The sequence below is a fragment of the Triturus cristatus genome, chromosome 5_2 (genome assembly GCF_964204655.1).
Source record: "Triturus cristatus chromosome 5_2, aTriCri1.1, whole genome shotgun sequence".
Taxonomy (NCBI): Eukaryota; Metazoa; Chordata; class Amphibia; order Caudata; family Salamandridae; genus Triturus; species Triturus cristatus.
Window position 1 is genome coordinate 1,040,274,160 of NC_140588.1, and position 27,634 is coordinate 1,040,301,793.

A 27,634-nucleotide genomic window follows, 5' to 3' on the forward strand; every position below is an offset into this window, starting at 1 on the left:
ATGGCCAGGGTAAATCCAAAGTTCAGGCCAACCACAATGGAGTGCAGGCTGTCTACAAGACTCATGCAGGTCCCGCTAAAAAACTGCCTTGGGTAGAGCAAAGCATCGATGCTGAGGGCATGATGCGTACATTTTTGTCAAGCACTCAAGTCACTGTGTTAGCATCATGCTCCGCTGAGACAATGTGTTTTAGTCAAGAGGCACAGAGCATTGTTGATGATCCGCGCAGGCTGTAGATCCACTGTCATCAAACAACCTCTGCTTCGGCGTCGAAGTATGATGTGTTGGCTCTAATGAGCGTAGCAGTGATGATGTGTTGGTTTTATGTACTCTCTGAGCACCAAGGCAGTGAAACTGAAAATGAGTTTCAGTTTCTCTGAAATGAAGTCAGTGGGAAGTTTGTGTCGATCGTCATTTCGGAGAAAGTATCAGAACACCCTCCATAGCTGTGGAAGCTTTTCCAGCTCCCGAGGGTGTTTTGACTGAAAAGAAATCCCTCTGGTGCCCGCACCAGAGAGATTTCCTGTGCCATGTTTGAGGGGGGCCGAGAGCCGCCCTATGCACATGAACACTGTGGCATGGACGACTCCCGGCCATACCATGCATGCAATGGGTTAAACTCTGTAGTATACTCCTCATGAGAGTTTGGCTGTCTGCAAACAGTGTGGTGCAGGCTGAATTCTCTGCATAGGATGCACACTGTTCACAGTACCGACTTTTCTTCTCATGTCCACTTCAATTCTCACAAGAGGAATGCTAAATATGAAGGGTTTGATACACACTAACTTACAGAAATACTCCCTCTAATTTGGTCGGATCACCATCTCATCCTGGCTTCACTTCCAGTGGGCGACCCCCTGGTCGACAAGCCCCACCCTAATCCCTGTCTCCCCTACCTGGCATGGGATGACTTAGATGTACGCAGGCTGGAAACCTTGCTTAATGATACCCTCCCTACGTTATCTCCGGACCCCAATAACGCCACGTCCCAATTTTACAACTGGGTGAGCTCAGCAGCAAAAGATCTGGTCCCACTTAAACAACGGTCACGCAATAGATCTACCCCCTCGGCCCCGTGGTACTCAGAGGAACTGCGTACCCAAAAACAAAAGTGCCGAAATAGAGAGAGATACTGGCGGAAGGACTACACACCCGAAGCCAAACTCTTATATAAAGAGTCGGTAGCAAAATACAAACATCTTATCTTGGACGCAAAAAAAAAGTATTATTGCAATAAAATTGAAACAGCACAAAACTCCAATAAATGTCTATATGAGACCACCAAACAATTGGCGGGTTTCTCTGTGGATCTCACACCTCCCCCGTCCCAAACTCTTTGCGACGCTTTATCTAAGTTCTTCTTCAGCAAAGTTGATGACATTTACAGGGTTTTCGCCAATAACGTCACTCTCTTCCACAGCCCATCAATTCAACCTGAAGGACCCATTCTCTCGCAGTTCAGCGAGGTCACGTGTCCGCAGGTGCTAAAAACGATATCCACCATCAAATCGGGATCGGCCCTCGACCCTTGTCCCTTGAAGGTCTTGAGACTTATCATGGATGCAGTCTTACCCTCTATAACCAATATCTGCAACTCCATGTTTAGCACCGGCATCTATCCTGAGACACTAAAGAAAACCCTAATAAAACCGTTGCTCAAAAAACCTACCCTTAATAAAGAAGAACCCAAAAGCTACCGCCCCATTGCCAGTCTCCCACTATTAGCAAAAATTGTGGAAAAAATTATGAATGCCCAACTCTCCTCCTTCATCGAGGATAACAAATGCCTAGATGAATCACAGTTTGGCTTCCGTCGCTTCCACGGAACCGAGACGGCCTTGGTCAAAGCGGCGGACGACATCAGATCTATCCGGAATGCGGGAGGTACCGCCGTCCTGATATTACTAGACCTGTTGGCGGCCTTTGACACGGTCGACCATACCACCTTGGTCGACCGTGTCGAGAGCATAGGCATCCAAGGTAACGCCAAAAATCTTCTTGCCTCCTTCCTGGCCAACAGGACCCAGGTCGTCACAGTGGGACCTTTTGAATCCTCCCCCCTGTCACTACCGTGTGGAGTTCCCCAAGGCTCATCCCTTAGTCCGACACTATTTAACATTTATGTGTCGGACCTTGCCAATGTCATCAGGGCACACGGGATGAGCCTCACTTCATACGCTGATGACACTCAACTGGTCCTAGCCGTCATGTTCAACCAGGGCATGTCGGCTATCGGGAACTGGATGTCACACAATTGTCTGAAGCTAAACTCCGATAAATCGGAGGTTGTAATCTTCGGCAATCTCTCTCCGGAGTGGTCCCCCCGTTGGTGGCCGTCATCCATGGGCCAGCCCCCAGTCCCGGTTGATAAAGTGAGGAACCTGGGAGTCATGTTTGACAACCGTCTGAACTTCCTACCACACGCCAATCAGATATCCTCTTCAGCCTTTCATAAACTTAGGCTCATCAAAAAAATTCTGCCCTTTTTACCTGAAAACATGGCGAAAACGCTGGTAAGCTCCCTGGTGCTCTCCACCCTAGACTATTGTAACGCTTTGTTTCTAGGGGCCCAGGAGAGAGTGTTAACAAAAATGCAGTCCATACAGAACGCGGCCGCCAGGCTCCTAGGGCGAATCCCCAAATTCCATCCGGTTTTACCCACCACGAAACAACTTCATTGGCTTCCGGTGAGGAAGAGGATTATGTTCAAAACCTTGTGCCTGGTATACAAGGCTTTACACAACGCTGTCCCAGCGTTCTTCACTCAGAACCTTACCCCCTACTGTCCATCCAGAGCACTGCGCTCTTCCAGCTCCCTGGACCTGGTGATCCCCCGAACTAAATCTGTCAGAAGATTTCTTGTGGCTGCTCCAAAATTATGGAACACACTGCCTCATCCCATCAAGACCAGCACGTCCCTCTGGTCTTTCCAAAAAAACCTCAAAACCTGGCTTTTTAATCATTGATCTCCCAGTCCCCTTGTTGGCTAAACATTGCAGATACTTAGCGCCGAGATGCCCACGGGCCTTCGTTTCGCGCTTTACAAATGTCAAAAAAAATAAATAAAGGCTGTCCATAGTAGGGCATTAGTTATGTAACAGGGCTTGAATGTCTGGAGGAAGTTGGTTTTCTCTCAACAGTTGTATATTAATTGAACACCATGTGCAGTAGGAGATACACATCTATGGGCCATATTCTTAAGGAACTATAGCCGAGTTAACAGCACTTTATCGCAGCCAAAGTCGCGATAAATTTATTGCACCATTCACAAGCTGGTGCTAACAGCCCATATCACCATTTTATCCGCGATAGCAGTCGCAAAAGACTTTGCCACAGATGACCCTAGCAACTAACGCTAATGAGATGCAGAGTAGGCATTCCCGTGCAAGAAGCTGCAAAAACACCACACCGCAACATTCTCAACAATCAGCCAGATTTGCGATAAGATCCCAAAACAGGCGATAAGGCGCTTTAGCAGCAGGAAACAAACACCTGCTCTCACCTGGTTTAAAGTCAGATGACAACCTGCACCAGAAAAGGGAGCACAGCCCACAGCCAAACATGAAGAACAACAGAGGCCCCCGAGCAACTGAACATTCAGCCCGGAGCCCCAAGAGGGCAACAACACACACCGCAACCCCCCGTAAGTCTCCCCACGGACCACCACAGAGGCAGCGCAGACTAAGACTGCGGACCATCAGTAAACGCACCAACCCCACAGATCTAACATCCGAGAATGTCATCGCCCACTACAGGCACAAAAGGACAACCATCCTACGCATCCGGACCACCATTGCCCACTGGCTGACAGTACCAACACAGTGGACAACCAACATCCCTCCGCAGACAAAGCAGCTGGCTGTGCTGCCCATGTGGGCCTCATGGACCTTCCAACCAATAACCGCCGGAGTCGGAGGAGTCCCAGAGCCAGTCCCATCAAAGTTCATCACAACTTTCTTAGATGCCATCATCAGCTTGGAACCCCAGTACCCATACTCCCCCCACACTGCGCAGGAACATCTGGAGACCAAGCAAGGCGTCTACGCCATAGCTGGCTACCCGCACATGTCAGGTGGCAATTGACAGCACACATGTCCCACATGTGCCCCCTGGTGACACTGCACACAATCACCGCACCAGAATGCACACACATCACATCAATGTGCAGGCAACAGTTGACCACCGTGGAATCTCCACCAACGTCGTCGCAAACTACCCAGCAGTGTGTATGACACCACTTCCACCGAGAGTCCATCATCAACCAGTGCCACCTGGATGGCACCCATGGAACTGCACTGCTCGTCAGTAAGTACGAAATGAACACACCACACACCTCAACTCCACAACCATGCAAACCAGAACACTGTGAATGCACATGTTACAAACTCACACACAAAACGCACACCCACCAGACACGACAGCACAACTTACTGTGGCAACCTGGGCTAGCCATGTACATGAGCCCCCAATGGCATGGTACATAATCCACACCATAGCAGATTGTGTGGAGAGGAGGGCACCAGACATATGCGAAGGAGGCAAGTGACCATGAATGAGTATGTACACAATGCCAAGTGTGGCGGAGATGTGACAGACTGCAGTATGCAGACCACACCCATATCCATGTCGACATACACCAATGGTGTATGGAGTGTATTGGACAGTGGACGTAACCATGTCATGCAAGCCAGTGGGCAAGATCGCGGATATGTAGCCTGTTACGTACCCCCTGTAAGCGTGAGCGGAGTGGGCTGGCCCTGCGTACGCCAGGCCAGCGTAGAGGTGTGAATAAAAAGCACGTAGTCCTGGTTCTCTTCTGGAATGGCCAATGTCTCTGCCAGGGCGGGGCCTCTCACCCCGCCATAAGGGCAGACGCCGTCGCCGTGAGCGGAGTTCCCTGGAATCCTGTGTGCATGCTGTGCCCGAGGCGGCTGGTCCCTGAACCCGTCTTGCATGGCCCCGCGCAGACAGGCCTCACTGCTCACCTGCCGACACCAGCGGGTGTCAAGGAGGGCCCACCACATGCCGATGCAACCTCCAAGGCCGAGGCCCACGACAATGGCAGCCTGATCAGACCATCACAGCCTCCTCGAGCAAGGCCCACAGTCCTCCCTTCTCATTGAAGTACTCCACCGGCATGCACAATGGACAAGTAGGTCACATATTTGGAACTGATTCTTGATTTATGTATGGCAGAGTTCATATCATTGAACGCATGGAGAGGAGAAAGAGGAAGACGTGGTTCAGTCCGGAGGAAAAAAGGATCCTCGTTACGGAGCTGATCAGACACTGCCAACACCTGCTCTCGTGTCACGAACTGTGCATCGCGAGCCAATAACACATGGCTGTGAGCCCCTACTGACTGCTGCCTCGGGCCTACACTGCAGTTGAGTAGGTCACACATTGGGAACTCAGTCTTGATTAATTTATGGCTGCTTTCATATCATTGTACTGGCCTCATCGCAGACTGCATACTCCTTCAGCTCCGGTGCCACTAAGTCTGTTCCCCTACATCCAAGCACACTTTCTGCTTGAATTTTGGTGCCAACTGTGTCTATGGACTGGGGGTTGTCTTCATCATCATATCGGTGATACTGACTTTCTGGCATAAACGAGGCTGCAGCATTCCACTCCTCTATTTGCAGCTTCGGCCGGCTTCTGCCCTCTACATTATGCCCTGGAGGACACCTTCCACTGTCCCCCGCAATCCGCCGCCACATTTACCTCGGACCTCGATGAGGCCCTGCTCATCTCGCAGGGCCCATCTCACTGCACCACAAGTCACCGTCCCGTGGCGGGGTGCCTGTGTCGGTCGCAGTGAATCCAGGCCGACTCTGCGCAGATCAAGTCAGCGACCCTGTCCGGTGATATTTTGGATGGCCTCTGTGACGATGGCCTTGTGGTCATCAACGCCATGTGTCTGTGGCCCTGCGCTATCCGCTGCCTTGGGCCTACACTGCGGTCCAGTAGGTCACTCATTTGGAACTAAGACATGATTTATTGATTCCAGATGATATGCCATTGTACAAGCCTCATCGCAGTCTGCTTCCCCTATCAGCTCTGCTGCCACTGACTCTGTGCCCCGTAATTCATCAACACTCTGGTTGAACTCTGGTGGCCTATGAGTCTATGGTCCTGGTGTTGTTATCATCATCATGTAGCTGATACTGACTTGCTGTTAAGAATGTGTCTGCAGCATTCACCTTGTCCATATTGCCTGTATCTGCTTGGTTCTGCCCTTGCATCATGCTCAGGAAGAACACCTTCCACTGTCCTCCGATACACTCAGCGACATTCACTTTGGACATCGACGAGGACCCGCTCTGCTCTGGTGGTCCCATCTCATTGCACCGCAAGTCACTGTCCTGTGACAGGGTGCCTGTGCCAGACGCAGTGCATCCGGGGCCACTAACTCTGTGCAGCTCAAGTCATGGGCCGTTTCTGATTGCATTCTGTGTTGTGGACAGCTCATGCAACATTGCCACCTCAGGCAGTGGGCAAGATCTGGGACGATGATGAGGAAGATGTGGCAGTGAAGTACCATAAAAATAAACTATAGGACTATACCTACCAATAGTCCCAAGACCATTACCAAATAACCAATCAGTTGGCAGTGAAGAACATTCAATCGTTTATTTAAACAGAAAATACTCTATAGAGGAGCCTCTCCGAACCTCACCCATCAGGTGCGCCGAGAAGACTGTTGGCTCGTATTCAAACATGAGGTTATATACTTTTTGGTTCAACACATACAATCACTGTGAAAGGAAAAACACCAGTTGTCCCTCGAGCTCCAGGAAAGGACCATATATGGCACACATCAGACCAGTACAAAGGCTTGACTATCTATTACTGATGAGGTCAGGAGGGGTGACTCCCTTTCGTCTTGGTGCATGGGAGTGTAGACATGGCGCCTCCAGGAATGCGCTTATCGCCCCCAAAGCCAGATGCGACATTGAGTCTTAGAACAGTCAAGTAAAACAGCCTACCTTCAGCTGCTACCAGTAACTCAGATGAACTGGGATCTGACAACTGCACGTGATCAACAAGTGATCACGGCCCGTGCACGAGCATATGTTCAGAAGATAGCGTCTGTATGGTTTCGGACTTCTCTGTTGGAAATAGATATACAGGGAGGAAATAAACGAGTTTCCTCCGAGCAAAAGCATATATATCAAACAGGGAGTATACGTATAGATGCATCATGCTAACATAATATAGGTCCGATACTCCTTATATACGGGAAATCTACTTTTTTATCCCTCAGAACAGCCCTTTTAGCATGATGTAGCTAACTAAAACAGTTCAGTCCTCAAATATTCCCTCATCAATCTGCATTAGGTCTTTAAGTTCCTGCTGAACTAGCTGAGCTTTTACCGCTGTTGGGGATGGACCAGACCCAGAGGAAGTGAGTTTTGTCGCGCAATAAGAGCAACACGCAGGTCCACATTGTACACAAACACAACACGTGAATATGATACGGGCTATACATGCCAGCACCATCAATATTTTCCATCCCCAAGTAGACAGCAAACCCCCAGAACCAACCAGAGAGAGACCACGTACCAGTTTCTACATGTATCTCGGAAGCTAAACAATGTAGCTTCTATATAGCCAAATGAACGGAGGGGGCGGAGTCAGGAATATAAACACAGCAAGAGCTGCCGATCACACGGCATGCTCCTCCTCGATCTGCCAAGATAACGTCTAAAACCATACGGTTTTGAAGCGAAACAAGTCTGGTCGCCTGTAGCTCTACTGTTATATTGGTCAGTATTCCTGCAGTAGTGTTAATTACCCCTTCAACTACTCTAGACAAACGCCGTACTTCTTGGCTAGTAATCATAGGCCCCCAAAAGGGTAACACTCCCTTCATAATGTCGGTGAAATACTGCAATGGAGTATCGGTCTGATCTATATCGGTGGTATCTATCACCCTTTTATTACTCCTAATAAGCACGCTACGTTTTTCTAGTCGGTGATCCTTGTGATAATTAGATGGGGCAATATAGACTGGAGGGTACAGGAAGGACAGGTAGCAACGTCCAGTCCAACCTCGTGGAAGCCAAGTATAGGCACTTTCTCCACAGACAAAATATACATTAGGAGGGGTTAACAATGGAGGGCTGCTAAAGGTACGCAACTGGTAAGTGTAATTACATCGACTTTCTCCTACTGATATGTACTCTACCCCTTGAACACAAAACGTAGAGGTACTGTTTAATACAGGTACTGGAATAGCACTATCTTCAGTAACATTACGGTCCTGAAAGTGTCGATAATATTGAGTGAAATTGAATTCAACGAAGTCCAAAATTTCATTTTTCAACCAAGTGGTATTTTCATGCGTTGTATACATATTCATACAGGCATTCGGATCTAAGGTTCCCTCTCCATTATTCCCCTCGGGGTTGAATCCTCAATATATGCTAAAATCATTTAATTATCTCTCTCTGAAAACCTCCGAGCGTCCACAGTGTAATGCATATACATCATAGAGAGCAATTTGAACCAAGCCTCGCAACTTCCCAGATGGGACAAAGGTAGGGATATAAATAAGTCGTGCTTGTGCAAAACAGATGGTAAAAGACCACAAACCCAACAATTTGTAGTATTAGTGGCACTGTGTGCTTGATGAAGCATTTCAATGAATGCGTTTTTCACATAGGTCTGACGATGCCTTTCCTTATGAGGGGCTAAAGTATGAAACACATGTTCCGGAGGTGGGGTAGGTGTCCCTAAAACAGTATGCATAGGGTGGCGAAATTCTAAATATATGAATACTCCCAGTAATATAATTAGCAATATTGCTATAGTAGCTATAAATGCAATTTTAACACGATTTGTCCAACTAGAAAAAACAGGCATATATGTAGGAAAATAGCGTGGTACAAAAGGACGTCCCTCTTCAGGAACAAAACGAGCAAAGGGATACATGCTAACTAGAAGTCCGACAATAAACTAGGGCAATGCAGTCCAACCTGTCAGAGGGTGCTTCTTTCCTGTGTCCGTTTAGAGCCTTACAGGCAGGCTCCTATCGTTCATCACAGATAATATCAAAACAAACTTCTCACGCTGGAGTTATGTTCTCACACAACCCTTGAGGAAAACACAACCTGGGCCCCCTTTGAACATGAAATTCAGTCTTTCTTTATGAACAGATCAAGCAAATGTTCAAGGCTCTCAGCGCGTTCAGTCCAGTGTCTCGCTCAGTACACCAGAAGCGTATCTAACAGACATTCATAGCACAGGTCTGTACCCTATCACTCAAGTCTCTCCCTATCTCCTACCATGTTCACCTGGTGTACCGTGTTGTTTTCTGGGCCGCAGGTTGTATCGAGTATGGCCTGGCACTTCTTGATCAGAAAACAAAACAGAGGATGACGAATCCGGTGAAACAGGGGTACTGCGAGCCTCTGGATTAGCTGTAGGAACAACAGAATCTGGGGCGATCAATTGTGCTGATGACAGAGCCCCTTCCGAGCCCGGTGCACCTTCTCCTTGCCCTCCTCCAATTACCTGGGCGTCAGAAAAAGGGATGAATCAAGGAACTCGCTCACTTTCCTGAGTCAGAACCCTGTCCTGGATTCGCTGATCATATGGAAGCGGGAGGGGTAGTTTTTTTAGATGTGACGCATGAATCCAGTGCCGCTTGCCGTTCACTTTTACCGCCATACGCGTGGCCAACAAGACTTGAAACGGTTCAGACCAACGAGGATCCAAGCTGGATTTTCGCTGATAGTTACGAACCAGAACCCACTGTCCTGGTTCCAAATGATGTCCAGGACCCTCCGGCAGGGGCTGCAAAAACTGCTGAAACCTGTTGATGAATGGAACGAAGATCTTTAGTCAAAGCATACAAATAGTCTGTCAGCATAGGATACTCTTTAACACGAAACGTTCTGGGTCTTGGAACGCCCCAAACATTAGCAGGGCGCCCAAAAATGACCTCATACGGAGACAAACCAGAACGAGAAAGTGGGGTAACACATATTGACATTAATGCAGCGACAGAGCATCTGGCCACCTCAATCCAGTACTTTCTTGAATTTTAGCTAATTTTAGCTTTAATATCCCATTATACTTCTCGACCAACCCATTTACTGAAAGCGCATACCACAACCAGAACATACTTCAAATTGTTAACGCGCTCCAGCTGGATATAATCCATTTGAAGCACCTCAAAAGGCAAAGATGGTGGTGCAAAATTTCCACTCAAAACAGGCTCCCTGCCCCCTGGATTATGTCATAAGAAAACCATGCAATATTGTACCAAATGAGCAGCGGTCCTAGAAATATTGGGATTGTACCATACAGGATCTAATAATGCACAAATACATTTCACCCCAATATGAGCTGAACCATGTGCCATTGTCACCACCGCATTCACTAATGCATTAGGCAACAGCCACTGCTGCTTTTCTGTCAGATCAATCCAACAGCCATCTGCGTCTAATCTCCCAATTCTCTCTTTCCAGTGAGCCAGTTCAATAGGGGTTGCTTCTTTCTGTATTTCTCAGACACTCTCCATGGTATTATCAAACATTTCTGTTTCAGCCTCTCACCTAGCAGAGCTAGTCACAAACATTGAGGTCAATTTGGATTTCACAGTTTCCTTAGCTACTTGATCGGCAAAGGCATTACCCTCCCCCACTGCATCAACCACTGCCTTGTGTGCACTACATTTGACTACAGCCACTATTTCTGGTAACGTCAATACTGTCAGTAAGCGCAAAATCAAGGGGCCATGCTGTATTCGCTGACCATGAGAAGTAAGAAAACCTCTTTCTGCCCAAAGTCTACCAAAACTATGAGCCACGCCTAAGGCGTACTGGCTGTCAGTGTAAATATTTACCCTCAGTCCTTCACTTAACTCACAGGCCCGAAACAATGCCACTAGTTCAGCCGCCTGTGCTGACTGATAGGGTACTCGAGAAACCTCAACTATAGTGTGAAGAGTAGTTATCGCATATGCAGCAGTTGTCGAGCCATCTGGTAACTTAAAACAAGAGCCATCGACGTACAACTCCCCTTGAGGGTCAGATAGAGGAGTGTCAGTCAGGTCTACCCGTCCCTTCGTTTCTTCCTCACTCCGAAACATACAATTATGAACATCATTGTTCTTTTCAATCGAAGGGAGGGGTAGTAACGTAGCAGGGTTCAGAGTGGCACATCGTCTAATCGTAATGTGTGGAGCAAACAAAGTCAATTTGTATCCGGTACGACACGCACTCGTAAGGTGCTGGGTCTTTGTCTTGTTCAATAATGTATCCACAGCATGCCGTACCATCACTGGGAGGTCAGTGTTCAGAACGAGCCCTTCCGACTGTCGAATAGCCACCGCAACCGCAGCAGTAGCTCTTAAACAGCTAGGGAGTGCTCTGGCGATGTTATCCAACACCGCCGAGAAATAGGCAAAAGATCTCTGCTTACCACCAAATCCTTGTGTTAACCCAGAAAGCGAGCAACCGTCCACCTCGTGTACGTAAAGCACAAAAGGTTTCCGGTAGTCAGGAGTACCAAGAACAGGTGCAGAGCAAAGCGCAGATTTCAAAGAGTCAAAAGCATCTTGACAAGCATCAGTCCAGGGTAAAGGTTCATGCACATCTTTAGTGGTTAGATACAGAAGAGGGTTTGTAAGAAGGGAATAATTAGGGATCCATTGGCGACAGTAAGAAGTTATGCCGAGAAATGCACTAACATCACGCTGAGTATGTATTAAAAATGGTAGTCACACGCTCAGGGGTTAGTCTCCTCCCCTCTTTCGACAGTAGATGACCGAGATAGGTCACCTCCTGTCGACAATATTGAAATTTAGAAAGGGATACTTTATTGCCATTAGCAGCCAAATGAGACAATAATTGTACGGTGGCCTTCTTACAACCTTCCTTGGTATCAGAAGCCACTAACAAATCATCTACGTATTGCAAAAGCACATTACCAGGGGGCAAGACCAAATCATCCAACAATGTTTTCAAAGCTTGACTATAAATACTAGGACTCTCTGTGTACCCCTGGGGAGCGCGGCAGAACCGGAAGCTGCGACCAGATAATGAGAAGCCAAAAATATGGCGGCTATCAGGATGTATCGGAATGCTAAAGAAAGCATTCTTTAAATCAATCACGGAGAAATATTTAGCAGTAGGAGGAATCATAGTGAGAATAGTAGTGCTGTCTGAAACCACAGGGTATTGGGGCACCACTATTTTATTAATCTCACGCAAATCAATCACAAAACGATAGGTATCAACATAATCAGGATCGCTTCCAACAGGGGCTCTCTTTAAGATAGGCAAAATGGGGCTATTACACACATTAGCAGCTGTCTCTTCCACTACACCCCTTTTTACCAAATCTTGTATGATGGAGAGCAAAGCCTTCTCGCCTGCCGGAGAAATTTTGTACTGAGGTATACGAGGAAGCCAATCATTTTGCTTCAAAGTAATAGAGACGGGCGGATTCTTTAATAATCCTACATCTGTGTCACCGGTGACCCACAATGTTGCTGGAATAGGAGGGAGGGGTTCATTTTTAGTAAAACACTGCAAAGTATGCTTCCCAAGGGAATTAATAGTCAAGTAAACACCATCAGGTGAACAATGAATCTTAGCATGTATTTCTTCAACAAATCCAAGCCTAACAAATTTTCCCAACAATGGGAAGTCAAAAGAAATGGTGAGTCTATCGTAACAGAACCAATTGTAAAAGGAATAGGTTTGTAGATGGGGCTCACCACCGGAATGCCCGAGAATCCTACCGAAACATTATTGTGCCTGGACAGAGCAGCCCCTGGGCCCAGGGAACGAGAAATAGAACTATTCATTGCACCCGTATCAACTAAAAACTTTTCAGATGTCCCCATCAAATGCGCCTCTACATAAGGTCCTTGCTGATCAACGGGTACTGACACCTGGCCCTCACTCTGTCCATGGCCATCCTATGTATAAGCATACCCTTCGCTTGCGTCCATTGCACACTCCTCATTATAATACTGCCTACCTCTTGGATTATCGAAATTATTCTTTTCTTGTTCAACTTGCGCCGCCTCGTCTCGTCGCATATCACTGCGATCCACACTTCCCCGACCTCTTCCTCTAATTCTCATAGCCCCGTTCTGGGTCTGCAACAACGGACACTGAAATTGCCAATGCCCTTCCTCCTTACAATAAGTAAACTGGTTTATTCCCAAAATGACAGCTGGCCCTCTGCCTCGTCCAGTTTCCGCCCCCCTCAGGACGAACCCCCTACCGCCTATCTCTCTGCCTCGTCCTTGAACAACTTGTTGCATCAACACCCGTGTTTTAAGATACTTCGTTTTCTTTTCCGTCTTATCCTTACTCTCATTTTCTCTATGTTCGTAATATTGGGCCATACTCAATTTTACCGAGGGCGTGGAAGTGGTCCAGGTACTTTCAGCGGCTTGTAGCCGTGCAGAGACTTCTGGTAACAAATTGGTCACAAAACGATTAACAAATAACCGTATACCACCTTCCAACGATAAATCCTGTCCACTAAAATTGATGAATACGCCCTCAAATCTAGTGAAAAAATCAGAGACACTTTCATCTTTCTTCTGTTTACATGCGGTCAATTTGCCCCAATCCACCTTACGAGGCGGAATTAATGAATGCATGTAGGTGATAATACGGCCAGGTAATGCCAATAATTCAGGTTTCGGCTTATTTCCAGGCTTACGATCCTTGTCCCAATCTTTTATCTGCTCCCATGTTCCGCCTATTTCTTGAACATGGTCCTGATCATGCACCTGACGCCATATGTCAACGGGAACTAACAATGCAGAAAATAGCTCTATGTCAGCTAAGGTCATAACGGCCGAAGAGGCCGCTTCTGTGAGTTCCTTATAATAAGCCGTGGGATTCTTACGGGGGTCGGGTAATTGTGATTTTAGCGAGAGGACTTCACTCCTCTTCCAGGGGGTGTAAACCCATTGCTCCTGCACTCGGGTCTCTACATGAGGTCTAGTTACCACGCCCTGGTCATTCTTTAGTTCCGGTATTTCAGGACGAAAGATAGGATGAACTTCTCGCATAGGATGCTGAGTGTCCCATGTGGGACACTTTTGATGCATCCGTTCTCGATAATTTAATAAAACCTTCACATTTCTATACACTTCATCTGGGCTAAGTTCAGACTTATGAGCCCTGTCCCGGATGTCATACATCACTTGGGGGGCCATCCCTCCTGGAAAACACTGTTCCCAGAGAGTAATAATATGTGCAGCCATGTGTTTCAAGGCATGTTGCTGCATAACAGGCTCATAGTCTCGAAGCGTGTTCCATATATCAGTTATAGTGTCAATAGGCTGTCACATCCACTGAGATGACTGATCCTCAATCATCTGTTTCTCATTCTGTCCTACAGCCGAACGAGTAAACAACTTCCGTGCGTCGAAATCCCCAGGAGCACGAAATGGAGTCGAAACAGCTGGAGATGGGGTCGTTCTCACAGAAAGGGAAGCCCACACAGGGGCGGGGGGGAGACAAAACAGCTGTGGACGTAACAGAAGACGGCAGTGTATCAGGCCATAAAGTAGCCGTCTCAGACACTGAGGGAGACAAAACCGTTCCCGGAGAGGCAAGGGAAGAGGAAACAACAGGGGCGGAAGCTGTAGGGGCCTGTACTAGAGTCGGGGGAACAACGGGATATATACGCTGCGGAGCATAAGGTGGAGGTGGACGAGTATCCAATAAATCCTCTATCTCATCTTCCGCTTCAGTCCTAGCCACATAGGACTTATCCACTTGCAATCTAAATTGTCTGTCTGCACAATCATTCCCTTGTTCAGTTTTTGCTTTATCATAAGCTATAGCTTTCTGCGTAATCGTCTGATTTCCTCTCATCCGACATACTTTCTCTTCCCGCATACGTCTACGCTTTGCTTCCTTCTGCCACAGGTTTAGGGAGTCAAACATTGACTGTCGACTACGTTTAGAAAATAATCGATCCTGCAGAAAATTAATCTTTTTCTCATCAAAAGACCCGGTTAAGGGCCATTGCAATTCCACATTATTTTATTTATGCCATAGTGTATTAAACAAGAGAGGTGTAATACCATGCTTTACATACATATCATAACTTGGGCTGCTCTCAGGCGGGGCAGGTTGACTTTCAGCCAAACGCGTATTATTAGGGCGGCAACAACATCTAAAACAACTCAGTTTGCTAAAACACGGCATGGTTATTGGCGTCAAGCGTTCCTCATTCAATCATAAAAATAAACTTCCAAACATGGCCATGTTCAAACATTCGCAAAACACACAACCTCACGCTCATTCAAACATACACAAGACAATAATATATATATACATACAAAGATATTCAAAATGATGTCTTTTCAAACAAAGAGCAGAGCCTGTCGACTCCTGTTCGTGGAGAATCAATCAAATTCAAATTCCAAGACCGACAGATACCAAAATCAAGCAGTCCAGGGGGCGCTAGGTGGCGCACAGCGGAATGGCTGCCTTCGGGTGAAGCTCCCGCAGCCCAGCGAAGAAATCCTTAAAAATCCTTCCTGAAAGTCGTATTTTGCTGCCTACACGGGCCTGTGTGGGCGGCCCGACATCCCTACCGCAGTCTGAGCGCTGTCTTATCCTTGGTGGCCCGGCGATATCGGACTGGGGAGCCACTGCGGGCTGCGCCGGCTGTGACGGGCATCCCGCTGGAGCCGCGACCGGGAGGCTGCTGTGACGCGAGGCCGGTGCGTCCCACGTGGGTGACAGGCCTCGCCTCCGGATCCGAGGCTGCGGACGGCGGCCCTGCGGTGTGTCTGCGGGGGTCGCTGTAGCCCACGCTGGATACCCCCGGCCGGGGGCGAGAGGACGGACTGGATGGCAGCGTGATGCCCGACGGGCGCGGGCGCTGGTGGGTGGCGCATCCGGCTGAGGTCGCAGCTGAGGCGGCCGCCTTCCCTGCCCGCGCCGGATCCTTGCTGCGGCGTGGTGCCGCCCCGTTCATACCAGCTTGCGCGGATCCCTCGCCCCCCCCCTGCTGGTGCCCGGCTGCCTGCCCACTGGGGGCGATCAAACGTCCGACGGAACGGCGGATCGGAGGAGGTGCGGGGCCCGGAGGGACTGCTGCCTGGTGCGCTGACCACTGGCCCTCCTGCGCCGGGGCCTCCGTTGTGGAGCCTACGCTGGGGAGAGACGGGACTGAGAAGGGAGCCATCGACCCGAGAGTGCTAGACGGCGGTGCATGCTGTCTCCCCCTGTCTGGCGGGTTCACGATCGCGGGTCTCGCCTTGGATCCTTTTCGCCCCCACCTACCTGGCTCTTCTCTGCTGGCGATCCGCGCAGGGGTCATCCCGTCCGCTCAAGGAGCGTTGCTACCAGCTGTGGAGGTGAGGGGTGAGCTTGTGGGATCGCAATCGGTCCCGGGGGCGGCGGCTGGTCCCCAGCGGGGGTCCCACGTAACAGGTGGAGGGGGTTACACAGGGTGCTTGTGGTTGCTCCTGTGACCTGCTGTACGATCTGGAAGCTTCCCCTATCCCCTGAACTGCCGCTCCCCCCCTCTTTTGCTGCTTGCCCCCGAGGCCCACCCGAACGTGCCCCCGACCCTGCTGTGGGAGGCCTGGCAGTGCTGCCATGGGGAAGCCGGACAGCCGTCAGCCTCGCCTTTCTTTTGAGACCAAGAAGCAGACCAGGTCGCAACCGGAGGCCGCTGCGGCGGGGTCGACGTCGGTGGAGGCCCCGCCGGGGGATGATGTCAAGTCCATACTGCTGGACATGAGGCAAAGTCTAGCGACCATAGTTGACAAAATGGATTCCATGCAATCCCGCATGGACTCGATTGTGCATAAGGTTGACAGCCATGGCGAACGCCTCACAGAGACGGAGAGGCGTATCTCGGACACCGAAGATCGAACAACGGAACTGTCCGCCACTGTGGCGCGCATGGACAAAGTCCTCCATGTAATAGCAGCCAAAAATGAAGACTTGGAAGCGCGCAGTCGGAGGAACAATATCCGTATAATTGGCATTCCGGAATCGACCCACACGGGCAAGATGGAGGACTATGTGGAGGGTCTCCTGCGAGAGGTGGTGGGCACGGACTCCCTATCTCCCCAGTTCATCGTCGAAAGGGCACACAGATCTCTGACCCTGAGACCGCCGCCGGGGGCTCCCCCTCGCCCTATTATCGCACGCTTGCTGAATTTCCGTGACCGAGATGTCGCGCTTCGGACGGCGAGGGAGAAGAAGACCCTATCCTATGGCGGCACAACCTTCACCATTTTCCCGGACTTCACCCCGGTGGTTCAGGAGGAGCGGAAGAAATTTGTCCAGGTCAAGCATAAACTGCGTGCTGCACAAATTGACTATGCGCTTCTTTACCCGGCCCGCCTGCGCATCACGCATCAAGGGAAACAAATTTTTTGCACTAAACCCCAACAGGCGGAGGAGTTCTTGAAGCGACTCAAGAAACGTGACCAGGACTGCCCCTCATCGCCGGCATCAGGATGATGGTGCTGGATTGTTGACCTGTCGACTCTGAGACTGTTGCCTGTCAGCTGGTAAGGTGTTGCACGTGTCTGCCATTGTGGGACTTGATACAGGGACCCATGGACCTAGCTTTGTTCACTGTGAGGGGATGTTAGCGGAGTTCAGCAATTCTTTGGCTTGCTCTAGACTCTCAGGACTTCATCGTCTTGCTGGGCGCCTTTTTGTCCATGGGGAGGGTCCGGCCCCCGGGCATGGCGCACTCTTCTGGATTGAGGGGTTATTGTGTATTCACCTAGACTGTCCTCCCAAGGGTATTACCCACTTGACTTTAAGTTTACATGTTGCTCCAATATGGCATTTGCTATAGATGGAGCTTGCTTCGGGGTGGGAGGGAGGGGGACTGTCCAGATAGCATGTTTGGGATGCTGCTGTGGGTGGGGGGTGGGGGGGGGAGTTGGGGATTTGTTATGTATGATAGTTTTGAATAGGATGTGGCGCTGTTGGCATGGTCTTCTTCACGTGGTTCGGGGGGCGGCGGTTGCATTGTATCGCTGTGTTTGAGTCTTTTGGTTTTCCATGAGTGATCCGCAGACACGTAGGGACTCTACTGGGCAGCTTAACTTTTTATCCTGGAATGTGAGGGGCTTGGGGGACCACAGAAAGCGTAGGCACGTCCTGGCATACCTGGATAGGCATCACATAGGGGTAGCCTTTCTTCAGGAGACGCACCTAGACCCCTCCAGGCCGGTTTTGTGTGCCTCGCGTTGGGCTGTGCACCGTACCTTCTCCTCCTACTCCACCTATTCGCGTGGGGTGGCCATCCTCATTAGGAAACATACCCCGTTTGTGCAAATGGGCGAGCGGATGGATCGGGAGGGCAGGTATTGTGTTGTCTGGGGGCGCATGGGAGTAGATACGCTCACTTTGGTGTGCTATTATGGTCCCAACATAGATGATCCGTCTTGCCTTCAAACACTATGGGGATAGATTCTGCGTGTCGGTTCCACTTACCTAGTGTGGGGAGGTGACTTTAACATAGCTGTTGACCCCGAGAGGGATAGGGCGAATCCGAACCCACACCACTACTCCCGCTCGCAGGCATATGTGCATGACCTTCTTACTGAGCGTCATTTACTGGACATGTGGTGTTCTAGGCATCCGGAGACAAGGGAGGGCACGCATTGGACTGCCGCGCACTCCACGTGGGCGAGACTGGACTATATCCTAGTTTCCCTTGCTCCCACGATAGGCTGTGTAAAACACCTTGCTCGCACATACTCCGATCACGCCCCGGTCCTGCTGAGCGTTGAATTGACTGACCTCGCTGGCTCCCCGATGTCGTGGAGACTGCAGCCAACTGCCCTGCTGGACGACGTCTTCAGATCCGAAATTGCACAGGAAATTGAGAGCTTCTTCCAGCGCAACGGTGGCACGGTGGATAGTGTAGCCGTGGTGTGGGAGGCTTTTAAAGTCACAATTAGAGGACTGTGCATCTCGAAAGGGGTGGGGGTCCTCAAGGTTTTGCGTAGCACCCTTTGTAAACTCGAGACTGACCTGAAGGACTTGGAGACTGCCCCCACGTTTCATACTGATGCTGGGGCGCAGGCCCGCTTCCGGGAACTGCTGACCGACTATAAAGAAACTGCGGACAGAGAGGTTCGGTTCAGGGGGAAATACTTTCAGGCTCGTAGGTACGGGGAGGGGGAACGCCCGGGTAAATACCTAGCTTGGGCAATCCGGCCGCCCCGTTTTAACAACCAAATCCTCGAGATCCAGGGTGGTTCGGGGGAGCTCCATAGGGACACCTGGTCTATCATGCAAACATTCGTTGCTCATTATACTGATCTCTACTCCTCCGCTCACACTGAACCGCCGGAGCTGGCTCCCTATTTGGGGGAGATCACATTGGGATGGCTCTCTGATGCACAGAGGAAGTTCCTCATGGCACCGCTTGGGATTGATGAAATTCGTGAGGCCATCATGCAAATGGCCTCGGGGAAAGCCCCTGGACTCGACGGGCTCCCGATCGAGTTTTATAAGTCGTACATAGATATCCTTGCCCCGATCTTGAAAGTGGTGTTTGAGGAAGCCCACACGCTGGGAAAGCTCCCCCCTACCATGAGAGAGGCCTTGATTACCTCCCTTTTGAAGCCGGGCAAACCGGCGACCTCCCCTGACTCCTACCGGCCTCTATCCCTCCTTAACTGTGACGCAAAGATCCTCTCTAAAACTTTGGCTAACCGGCTGACGCTCCTTATGGAGGGGCTAGTACTCCCGGATCAGTCGGGCTTCATACCGGGCAGGGCAACGTCGCACAACCTGCGCACGCTGTTTGCCACTCTGCAGAATGTGGCCCCCAGCCTCCAGATGGTGGCCGTCTTTTTGGACGCGACGAAGGCATTCGACTCCCTGGAGTGGGATTACCTGGTGGCGGTGCTGACTAGTATGGGTTTTCCCCTGGTTTTCCTGGGCTGGATAGCTATCCTTTACAGTGGCCCCCGTGCCAGGGTCTTGATCAATGGTAGGACATCGGAGCCCTTTGGAATCGCCCGTGGGACCAGGCAGGGGTGCCCCTTATCCCCTCTCTTGTTTGCGCTGGCGCTGGAGCCCCTTGCCTCGCGGTTGCGACAGCGTCATCAACATCGGGCGCTGATCTGCGAGCAGAGGCAGCTTCTGCTGTCGCTCTACGCAGATGACATTACTTTGTATGTACGGGACCCCCAAAATAACCTGAACCCGCTACTCCGGGAATTCATCACGTACGGTGAGATGTCGGGCGTGCGAATCAATTGGTCAAAGTCTCAGATCCTCCATTTGACGGATGGATGTCGGAAGTTCTCACTTGACTATCCCATAGAATGGTGTGAGTCTGACGTAAAATATCTCGGCATTAAGATTTCTCGTGACAGGGAAGACCTGATGCGCTCTAATTACGGGACGGCGTTGACACAGGTCTCCTCCTGTGTGGACCGCTGGATTGCGCTCCCCCTCTCGATGGCAGGACGTGCTGCCTTGATTAAGATGGTGGTGCTCCCTCGACTTTTATATTTGTTTATGAACATTCCCTTCCCTCCGGGCCGGCATTTTTTCAATCGCCTACGCTCGGAATTGATTCGGCTTGTTTGGGGTGGGAAGAGACCTAGGCTGAAGTGGGCGGTGATGACCTCTCCCTACTCACGGGGGGGTTTGGACATCCCGGACCTGGAGTTGTATTACTATTGCGCTCAAGCGCACTATGCATTTTACTGGTTCCACCCCGTTGCATTTATGCCCCAACTCGCTGCGGAGGACTGGCTGGCGGCTCCTCTGCCTCTGCGCGGCCTGCTGCATAGTACTCTCCCTCATAATATCTCGGATTATAACGCATTGCAGGGAACGGTGCGGGCATGGCTGGAGATATCTAAGCGAGTGGCGAGCTCGTTCTTGTACTCGCCCCTTCTCCCCATTGCCTACCACCCGCAGCTGCCCCTTCTACAAGAAAGATTGTTTCAAGACTTGATTCGCAAATTGGGGATTCAGAGGTGGGGAGATCTGTTCTCTGCTGGGCGCTTCCGCGACCGGGAGCACTTCTTCGACGGGTACGCGCCTACCCCTCTGGAGCTTTTCACCTACATGAGACTGAGGCATGGAATGAGGTCCATATTGCAGGCATTTCCGGCGGAACCCGAAATCACTGACCCATTGCATAGAGTCTTACAGGCGTCCTCGCCCTCCCACCTGGTCTCCATACTATACCACACAGTTCGCTCTCACGCTGCACTTGACACCTCACGGGCTCGTGGGGAGTGGGAGCGAGAGTTGGGGCTGGAGCTGGGGGATGACAGGTGGTCGTACTGTTGCATACAGACAGAGCAGATTTCAGCGAGCAGTAGACACCGTGTCATTCACTTTAAGTTCCTGAACCGCCTGTACTGCACACCGGTCACCAAGTACAAATTTAAGCTGCAGAACTCGGATAACTGCGAGAGGTGTCATTCCCCACATGCAGACTTCCTGCACTTATCCTGGGATTGCCCCGCAATTCAGACCTACTGGACCCAAGTGTTTTCTGCCGTTTCGCAGATGGTGGACCTGCTCCTTGAGCCCGAACCGGTGCAGGCGCTATTGGGGTATACCAAACATATTCCGCGAGCGAGCCGCAGGTTCGTCACGACGGCGCTGCTGTTGGCGAAGCGGCGGATAGCATGCCGGTGGGGTAGGGGGAGGGCCCCGAAATTTAAGGAATGGCTTAAAGACCTTGTATACTGCCAAGAGCAGATACTGACATACTCCGACCTGCTCCCGGCTCGATCCCGTCCCGCTGATGTTTGGGGACCACTACAATGTTACCTACTGCAATACCCGGGAGCCCTGACGGAGGAAGCTCCCCCTCTGGCCCATGACGACCTTGCTTCTGATGCTCATGACGCACATCCTGAGCAAGGTGACGGATGAGCTGTTGCAACACTGTGGGGGCGAGGGTTCTGTTCATGTGTCCCCTGGCTTCCCCCTCTCCCTGAGCAGCTACTCTGATCTTTCTTCCATGACTCCCATGCCATGATGATTAGGTTGCATGCCTGTTACGCGTGTTTTACGGGTGGCGGTCACGCCCTGGGAAAGGTATAATGCATGGGGGAGTTCCACTTGAGGGCCCCCCATGCCTACATTGATCGCTTAACTTGTGTATGGCTCTGCTGCCAGCTGTTCATGCCCACTGTCCCTGCGCCAAGACTCATGATAATTTATGTTTTGCTTTTCCCGTTCCCCCCGGACATGCACTGGATGTACTGCTGTAATGATCTAGACCTTGAAATGCCACTGAAGTTTGCTTATGATTACTGTGTGACTGTAATGTTTTGGTACAAAATTCAATAAACAAAGTTTAAAAAAAAAAAAAAAAAAAATCAAGCAGTCCAAAGACTACCGTCAGACAGGTATCACCACAGACCCACCTACAGACCATCCCGCAGCCTTCCTGGTTCACTCTTGGGGCTATTCTGACTAAGCCCTCTTCATTAGCGCCGCTTCTGATGTGTTCCCAAGGCTACCCAGGTACAGCCACAGGCTTTTCCGAGAGCAGTCCGGCCAGGCGCGCACCACACGTTTCACACCGGGCGTCCGATCGGCATCTCTATTATTCACAAAAGGTATGTGGAGCGTCTTCACGTGCAGCCACCACAATGCTGCCCCGTCAGAACCCTAAGATTCTCCGTGGTACACTGACCACCAAATACTTACACAGTTAACTGCTTCAAAAGCACTGCTCAACAGTGCATGCCAAAATCATCAAAACATTCCACTCACCTGGTGCACACAGGTACAATTGCGTGTTCTCCACTGCCAACTCCTGAAGACCAACACGGTCAGCTCCAGGGTTATGCCTGTAGGACTCCGGTGAAGGGTCACTAGCAGCTGGGGATGCTCTGATCGTAAGAGTGGAGTAAGTTCATATCAAAGATGGCTAAATTTCAAAGGATCCTTTTTCGGTCCATCCGCTCGACCAGAATTGCCCCTTGTCCTTACCACCCGTTTACAGGGAGTCGCCAACTGAAGTACCATAAAAATAAACTATAGGACTATACCTACCAATAGTCCCAATACCATTACCAAATAATCGATCAGATGGCAGTGAAGAAGGTTCAATCATTTATTTAAACAGAAAATACTCTATAGAGGAGCCTCTCCGAACCTCACCATCAGGTGCGCCGAGAAGACTGTTGGCTCGTATTCAAACATGAGGTTATATACTTTTTGGTTCAACACATACAATCACTGTGAAAGGAAAAACACCAGTTGGCCCTTGAGCTCCAGGAAAGGACCATATATGGCACACATCAGACCAGTACAAAGGCTTGACTATCTATTACGGATGAGGTCAGGAGGGGTGACTCCCTTTCGTCTTGGTGCCTGGGATTGTAGACACAGCGCCTCCAGAAATGCGCTTATCGCCCCCAAAGCCAGATGCGACCTTGAGTCTTAGAACAGTCGAGTAAAACAGTCTACCTTCAGCTGCTACCAGTAACTCAGATGAACTGGGGTCTGACAACTGCACGTGATCAACATGTGATCACAGCCCATGCTCGAGCATATGTTCAGATGATGGCGTCTGTATGGTTTCGGCCTACTCTGTTGGAAATAGAGATACAGGGAGGAAACAAACGAATTTCCTCCAAGCAAAAGCATATATATCAAACAGGGAGTATACGTATAGATGCATCATGCTAACATAATATAGGTCCGATACCTCTTATATACGGGAAATCTACTTTTTTATCCCTCAGCAGGTGTGCGGAGGGGAGGATGCACAGACAATAGGAGGGCAGGAGCCTACGACCAAAAAGCAGGTATGCAGACTGGAGGTGGTAGTCGAGCTACACCCCAGGAACAATGGCTGAGTTTTGTGCTTTGTACTGGGAATGCAACTATGTCACCTCAGGCAGTGTGGTGGACCTGGGACGATGATGGGGGAAATGTGGCAGGTGTAACACACCATACTGCAGCTGCAGCAGGAATATCCGGAAGGGACACAATCCTAGACAATATCTGACATGAGCACACTCTGCTCTGGTGCCCCTGCCTTTGTGCACTGCAACATGATGATTTGCAGGTGTTTGTGTTATGAATGAATGAATGAATGAATAGGACACTTATAGAGCGCATGGCAACCAGTGGCCTCCCAGTGCTAAGCAAGACACACCTAAACTGCGAATTTAACTGCTCATGAGAACAGAAAAGTCTTGAGATACTTGCGAAAGATAAGATAATTGGACTCAAGATGAATCACATCAGGCAACTGATTCCAGCTTTTAGCAGCCTTGACAGAACAAAGACGGCCCCCACAGCGAGCTCGCTTGAATCTAGGGACAATAGCAAGATGTTTCGATTTGGATCTAAGAGGTCTTCTGGGGACATACAGTGGGATAATTGATCGAAGGATCGGGGGAGAGCTAGCAACCAAAGATTTATGAGCAATACACAAAGCCTTGAATTAAATTCTTTTATCAACTGGCAGCCAGTGAAGTCCCCTGATGAACGGCTCTGCGGATTCTCTGTTATTAGCCTGCATAAGAAGTCGTGCAGCACAATTTTGGACTGTTTGAAGCTTTTTTATAGTCGAACAGGAAGAGCCCAGATAAAGCACATTGAAATAATCAAGCCTAGTTAAAATTAGTGCTTGAACCAGCAGCTTCCTGGCTGTAAAAGGCAAAAGGGTCAGGATAGTTCGAATCATTTTAAGAATGGCATAGCAAGAGCCAGCAACCCTAGACGCCTGAGTATTAAAACTCAGGTTGTGATCCAACCAGACTCCCAAGCTCTTCACTTGGTCCTTAGGCACCGGCATGTCTCCCAAACATTTAGGCCAGAGAGTGCCACTCTCCAGGCTGATCGTTTTTCCCCAAAACATAAGTTCTGTTTTTGACGCATTCAGCTTAAGGAAAGAAGAATCCATCCATGCTGAAACCTTTTCCAGGCAGTCCGCCAAGATAGACTTATTATTATTTAACAGGTTAAGGGACACAATAAGCTGAGTATCGTCGGCGTAAGTAATAATGATCTTAATCCCAAACGGCTCGACAATATCAGCCAGAGGATGCATGTACACATTAAAAAGTGTGGGGCTAAGAGAAGAACCCTGCGGAAACCCACACTGCAGAGACATCCAGTTGGAGGAGGCATTATTCTCAAATACTAGAAAAGAGTGATCCGAAAGAAAGGACGCGAGCCATTTGTGAAGAATGCCAGTCACCCCACTTTCCTCAAGTCTCGCCAATAGCAGTTGGTGATTCACCATGTCGAAGGCCGCGCTGAGATCAAGTAAAATAATCGCAGCGGAGCCGCCGGCGTCCAGGATTTTCCTCGACTCCTCTACTACCGCTAACAGGGCAGTTTCAGTGCCCTGCTTGGTCCTAAAGCCTGTTTGAGAGGAATGAAAGCAATGGTTACTTTCCAAAAAAGCAGAGAGACTAGAGTTCACGTGCCTCTCGCATATTTTGGCAATCCCAGGAAGTAACGAAATTGGGCGGTAGTTGGCAGGCACTCTGGGATCTAAGGTGGGCTTCTTCAAAAGAACTCTCACTCTAGCCTGTTTCCAAAGAGAGGGGACAATCCCAGTGGAGAAAGAGCTATTTATTAGCTCAAGAATAACAGGAGCAACTGACTTAAATACCTGGTTGAGAATGCGGGGGGTGCTGCATCACTAGGGGAGCCAGATTTGAGGCATTCCAATTGCAGTTTTAAATTTCCCAGGTCCATCAATGGGATGGAGTCAATAAAAGGTTTTAAGGGACGGGATGCATTTCTAGTCAAAGGGGGAATCGCCCCCTCTCCTAAAACTGAGAAAGGAGGAAATGCCAAATAAATATCCTGAATCTTCTCATAGAAGAAAAGAGCCAATTCGTTGCAACGACCTGTGGCATTTTCAGGGGGCAAGGAGGGCTCAGGGAGTTGCGTAAGAGATTTGGTAATTTTAAAAATTTCCCGGGGTGAGTTAGCCGCTAACAAAATGTTATTTGTAAAATAATTCGATTGGGCAGATCTGATTTCCGCTTTGTAGACTCTAATCGCATATCTGTATTTTAATTTCTCAATAATTGAGAAATCCTTTCTCCAAGTTCTTTCTTGGCGTTTACAAAGTTGTTTCAACTCCCTAAGTTTAGGGGAGTACCAGGCAGCGTCATGCTTAACTTTTTTTCTGAATAGCCACTTTTTAGGGATATGGCTATCCAAAGACGTCTCAAGCCACTGATTAAATGTAATATTGTCACGTTCAGGGTCCTCATTAAGTACCGGCCTAGTATTATCAAGAGTGGCCGCCCATGCGTCCATGGAGAGATTAGCCCAGCTCCGATTCCAAAGTTTTATCCTTTCCTTTGGCTGTCCACCCTTCTGCGGAGTCCACGCAAAAGGAACCAAGAAGTGGTCTGACCAGGGCAGAGGTATAGGTTTGTCCACTAACAATTCGTTGATATTGGAAAATAAAGGATCCAAAAGATGGCCTTTTTGATGAGTGGGGCCAGACACTTTTTGCTTCAGGGCCAATACGTCTAAGATGCCAGTAAGCACCTCAGATTCAGGGTCCAGAGCCAGGTCGAAATGAATATTTAGGTCGCCTAGCACTGTAAAATTGGAGGTGGAGCTAACTAAATTGGCAATACTGTCTGGGAACTCTCTACTAAAATTAGAACAAGGGCCTGGTGGTCGATAAATAAGAATTCCAGAGAAAGTACATGCGGGGGAGAAGCCTATCGTAAAGAGGCAGCCCTCACAATCCGGGATCAGACTGTCGGTAATTTGACACCGGAAGATATCCTTGTACATAATAGCTAGTCCCCCTCCTCTTCCTGCAACACGATCTTGTCTCTGGATCAAGTACCCAGACGGAAGACTACAAACTATTTCTGATTCTGCCGTACTAGATAGCCAAGTTTCCGTGAGGAACAAAATGTCAAGTTTGTACTCCTCCAGTAACAACCTCACTTCTGTAGAATGTTTAGGAAGGGAGCGACAATTCATCATGGCCATAATCAAAGTCCTATCGGCAGGAGGGGTGATAGTAATCCTAGGCTCAAGAAGAGAACGAAATTCAAAAGAGCAATGCCCACATTTAAGATCGCAATTATCGGGGGCCATGGAATGGCTACATGACATGGGGACACTGTCTCTAAGCTGGAGTAATTGGTTGCAGGAGTATGAGAACTTACCTCTGGTCACAGAGCCCAGGGTCCTGGCCCCTGGACCCGGTCAGCCGCGGACGTGCGCAGACGGGCTCGCCTTGGGCGTCCCTTAAAAGGAGTGGTGAACGCCGGTCCCGCCGCAGCTAGTAGGCTTACCTTAGTTGTGATCTCTCTCCTAAGAGTCCCCCCGGAGCATTGAACACAGCTCCTACTCCCCTACTTCAAAAGGACTGTACAAATAAGCAGATCAACAAATCAGTGCAATAGCAGGCAGCACACTAATACACCCCACACAGTAACTGTCTAAAACTTTAAAAATAAGCAGCTTTCTTCCCACCAATAATAAAATTAAAACTAGCAAAGTTCCCCCCAAAGCACAAACAGTAACGAAATATGCGTTTTCTTTTTTTTAAAGACACGGAAAGGAACCGGCAGCGGCAGCAGCCTGAAAGTCCTAGCCGAGCCGCAATTGCGCGATTAGCTAATGTCAATGCTGCGCGGCCGCGTCATCCGCCCCTTAAAAGG